Below are 5,614 nucleotides of genomic sequence, written 5' to 3' on the forward strand. Positions count from 1 at the left end.
GCACAAGATCGTACACAATTCTGTACAAATGAATGGAGTACCAGTGTAAACATTTTACAATAAACGAGACTATGAATTCAGGCCATGACTAAGGGCTCAACCTGTCAAACACATTTTTAAGTCCTGCTGTCACAAGCCACTTTTTCCCCTTTCTAAGGTAAGCTAGGGATCTCCTTAAAATCCATGTCAGAATGTTAAACAGAAGCCAAGAAAGACGGCTTGACTCCTAAAGTGGCACATTATGTAGATCCTATTCATTCAGTGAATAGGTCCTTCAGAGCCAAATACACATTACAACTATTCCAAGTAAACTTATAGTATCAAAAACTACATATTGCATTATATTGATGTATTGTATAATCATGTATTGTATAAGGTATGACTCTGAAAGTATTCAAAGCTTTTAGGATGGATTTTTAAGGAAGGGATCACTAATAATATGGAAGTAAAGAAAAAAACTTAATTATGCAACAGCACTGGTTTACCAGGAAAGTACAAACTGGCTGCCAAGCGTGACAGCTTACAACATTCTTTCAAATCAAAGACAACAATTAATTTGAGAGATTTTTTTTTTTCCCCCTGACAATTTTAGGGGGAAAAAACCAACACATGACACTTAAATGGATTCAAACTCAATGAAACATTATGATGAAATTGCTACAAAATTCCTGGGAATCCTACGGTTAAAATGGGATTCCTCACCACATACCACGAAGTTTTTTGGGCTAGCACCACCCCCTGGAATAAATCCATCTTAGACTTCTGCAATGCCTGAACTCAAGTCAACTTATTTAACTGAACAGAAAGATCCCTTTTTCCCTTGTTATTTCCTTGAGAGATGCAGCAAGGTCCAAGTTCTACACAGGTGGTCTAAAACCTCAGTTACAAAATCCATGTGTGAAACTTGAATGCTTTGATATTAAACCACTTATAACCTGGCTTAAGTGAAAAGTAGTTTCAAGGTTTACGATTAATGAGATGGGATTGCGTATTTTGTTCACTGTTTTAAAATTCAAATTCTAAAATTAATCAACAGATGGAAAAGTTACACTTAAATTACAGAATATCACCTTTTTGAAATTTAATCTCAGTGCATCAACTTTCAAACAGAACATGGCAACAAGTCCTCTTTGATCACTTTCAGAAGGGAGAATATAGTGTTGGAAAAGCAGATTGTTTTCTCTACATAGTCCTCGTTTTGGGATGACACACCATAGATGTATGGCACAGACAGTATGGCAAATGTGCCTATGGTCCTGTAGTTCCCCAATGCTCAGTCACCTCAAACTTCTTAACCATACTACTCAGCATGAAAGTGTAAGCCACTTAAAAAAAAACAAAAAACATCAGAATGGCACTTTGTACATTCAAAAGTATACAGTATTACTTAGGCAAATGATGCTGTAATAAACTACTTCCAAAAATTAAGGTGGTATAGGTTTATAAAAGAACAGTATGTTAGGAAGAAAAAGTTTGGAGGTAAACGGGGCGGGGGGGGGGGGAAGTTGGTTTTTAGTTAAGTTTTGAGAAATCTTCTCTATCTTGAAATGAACAATGTAGTATTTTGATTAATGAGTTGGTAAAACAATGACAAAGTGCTGAGGCACCTCTATCGCTGTAGATGAGTATGTCGCATGGGAAGAACCGTATGTAAGTGAGTAGTAAGATTAATAGCTTGAAATTTAATAGTAAAACATGCAAGCTTATACAATTATGGAATAAAAAGTTCTACCATAAGTAAAGAATCTATTATTTGGAGATTCAAAATATTTCTATCACAAAAAGAATTCCTAAGTGATCTGCAGCAAGAACACAAAGTGAAATTTGTTCCAATTCTGCCATATTTAGAGTCATAAAGTAAATTAATTGTTTTTTAATTTTATTTAGAAAAGTGCCTAGCACTATCTTAATGACTGCTCTCTCACAGACAGATAAGGATGTATGAGGGAAGACTGTTCCATAAAAATGCAGCAACACATGGCATTTCCTTCTTTGTCATGATACACATCTCGCCATAATCCACTTCTTCCAAGTACTATAGAATTGTATTATAATGTTAGTAACCAGTTTTAGTTAACCTGGTTATTATTGTGGAAGTACACATGAACAGCATTTATTTAACAGACAGATCTGAAGAATTAAAAAGTTGCAGAATCAATAAGCATGTACCAGCATTATGATGTCTGCATTGAATTATGCAATGGCTGACTCTGCTCTCACGTTCTGGTAACAAGGATAAAGGAGGTTAACCTAACGGGGTAGCTTTTCCTGACAAAAATGTAAACTGCTGAACAGTTCACATCTCTCATATAACAAGAAGAAATTCCGTAGACCAAAACCCACAGAAACACAGATGACAGTACTCTCCCAAGAATAAAGCAACAAATAGAACTCCTATACTATACACATTGTTTAGAGCTCAGAAATGGAAGGTATTAGTATTCTTCAAGAAATTATTCTAACCAAAACCATTAATGTATGCCACTGGTACCCAAAGGCAAACTGCTGCAAAGACCAGTGTTTGCGTGGTCTAGGAGTGTTAGCCTATGTGAGACTAAGCTGAGATACAAGCAACGCTTGTATTAGGATAGTTTCCTAGCAGGACTTATTAGCTCAAGCACAGCTCTGGGTTAGTACAGTCATACTGTTTACAGGATCCAAGGTAGTTCACATATGTTGCTGCAGCATGTGTCATAAAACTTCTCAGTCCATTACTTCTCATTTTTTCCTTTCATTTGGCAATTTCAGGCTGTTCTGACAACATTTAACAATTTAACAAACGAATTAATATGGTTTTGGAATAACTATCTTTTACGATATCCAGCTACTTAAAGTGCCAGATCATATTCATAGCTCTGCATCAGAACCCTGGCATGAGTTGGAGAAATCTAGAGAAAAGTGTAAGTGCAATGTGCATTGGGCATTTCATATTTATACGTGTCCCATAGATTTCAAAGATTGCCTGCTTTAATGTCTTACTGTTTTTATTGTTCACTTGCAATCTAGCAGCATTTTAGTATTTCAGTGCTTTGCAACTGGATTTAGGATACTTTTTTACTGACTTCAATTTCTGTATTCCAATAAAATAGTTTTGTTTATTTTTGTTTTGCTTGCTTAATATTTTTACCTTCATTTTCAGTGGACAGCTTTTGAACCTAACAGCAAAAACATAAACCATAAGAACGACATGCATGTGAAATAACAATGAAGTCATTAAAATCAATGTGTCTTAGTTATCATTTATACAACGTTTAAGTACTGCAAAAGTAAAAGCATTGGTAATGTCACAAAAAAACCTCCTAGTTCCAAAAAAACAAGTATTGAGTTTGAAAAACTTCTCAGATACAAGAACACAGACTGATCGTAACTAGTTGAGTCCAGGGTTCTGCTAAGTCTACATCTGAGAAATTTTTTTAAAATTAATAAATAAAAAGAACACTCTGCTCCCAAGGAGACACCTGAGTTATTAATTTTAATGCTGGCAGCATTTAGAACTCCAGTTTCTTCAAGAGGATTCCTGATGTCAAATGTAAATTTTGCCAAGCTAACTTATAGTTTAACATGCAAGGAGGCTTTTTCAAAGCAAAAGTGTGTTTTCAAACTGTTCTTTTTAAAACGAATGTTGCTTAAAGTAACCCACAAATGCTTCACCTCCTGTTGTACAAAACAGATTTGTTTGACTCCTGCTTTATAATCATTAACCATGGGTTGCATAGGTTCTGAATGATCAGCTTCTGTTCTTTGACCCTTCAAGTTCCAATGTATTACAATTTCACCAAAAAGGAGGAATATAATATTCTGAAGGAGAAGTCTGTGTTCTTTGGTAGTCTGAGCCCTATATGATCTAATTTAAAACTAAATCTCTGGGGGGTGGAAGGAATCTCTCTGCCATCTAGTGAGAGGATGTGTGTACTACAGCTGTAATGCTTGTACTGCAATGGATAACATATAAGGCAACTTTGTTCTCTCTGTCTTGACATTTCACACCTTAAAAAAAAAACAAAACCTATACTACAGCTCTTCTGCCAATATATCTGCCAAAAAAGCACATTCTGTGCTATTAAGCATCTGCTTTTATTCCAGCCAAATTAAAATAGATTAAAATAGATCTAAAATAGATTAGCACCTTCATCAAAAAGCCTTATTTGAGTCAGTGAGCCTTGCCCAAACAACTTCAGTTGTATTAGAGCAGACAAAACCCGTACACATGTCTATCACACAAAAACTGGGGGGCAGAGCCGTCAACCACCATTCAGAGGCAGTGAGCATTCTTTGCATTTCATATTAGACACACCTTGTGTTTACTCATACTACAAAACACACCAACAGCTCAGCCTCCAAGTGACACAGATAGGTATTATTACATCCAGGACATTGTTCATGAAGAAAAGGCAACATTTTCTCATCTGTCAGGAAGAAAGGATTTGCTAGCTACCGTTTGATCTGAATTGCAACTGTAAGGCCAATTAATGTGAACTTGCAAACTCTGGTCTTTAATGACAAAGTTAGCACCTTCTCAAGAGGCAATATAGGGGGATCTAGCTATATTAAGAAGTTCCCTGAATAACGACTCATTTGTTTGCTTTATGTTATGCTTACACCAGCATTCAGAAATTTCATAACTTGCTCATGTACCTCAAAGGTGCAAATACTGCTCCTTTTCCTGAAAACTGGTAAGATTTTTTCTCTTCCCCTTGTATGCATCTCTAAAAATAGAGACTGAAGCTTGAATCTGAGCTCTTAGTAGTGACCTACTCTCCCAACCGCAACTTTCAGAAGTATGTTGGTCCACCTTGAAAATAACATTTGGTTTGGTATGATAGGTAGGCTTTAACTGGACACACTGATGGCAACAAGCTGATCCTGAAAATGCTCTCTGAATACAAACGTAAATTAACTCTCGGTGTGGAGTCCAAGCATAGCACCTATATACCGCTTAAGTTAACCAGAAACTAGGTAACAATGGCTAGCAGAGTTTATAGGTAGGGTTTATTTCCTCCAGGTCACTCCCTGAAGACCACAAATATAAAGTTTATAATTGCTTCAGAGCAGTGGGCAAGGACATCTCATTTCTTTTTAGGTGAAGGCAAAAGAAAATATATTTGACTTTGAGAGACCATGTGAATATACTCAATGATGTTTTACTACATCTAACCACTACAAGGTCAGCTGACAATGTGGACAGTACCAGTTCTGCAGTGTGGGGCAGTGTGTAGTCCCATCAACTCTCTAAACAAGCCGGTCATATGGGCAAGCACCAGGGAGAAGGCGGAAACGTGACAAAAAGTGGAGAAAGGAAGTACTTTCCTTTCATCATCATCAGCACAAACCTAAAACAGTCTAAACATATAGCAACAGCTTTATAAAAGTATTTCAACACTGAAGCACTTAAAACACTTTGAATTCAAAGTTCCGAATTCAAAATTCGCAGAACTTTCTGGGATTTCTATTAAAAAAAAAAAAAAAAAAGAAAGAGCAACCGAAAGACCTTTTGAAAGTACAACAATTTCTCCTTCTTAAAAACAGACATATCACATTCTGTTATGTGTCTATATTTTCATATTTGGGGACTCTAAATTAGAGAAAGTATTCATTTTAGCAATCTGAAAATAAC

This window comes from Phaethon aethereus, assembly GCF_964289735.1.
Source record: "Phaethon aethereus genome assembly, chromosome: 12".
Taxonomy (NCBI): Eukaryota; Metazoa; Chordata; class Aves; order Phaethontiformes; family Phaethontidae; genus Phaethon; species Phaethon aethereus.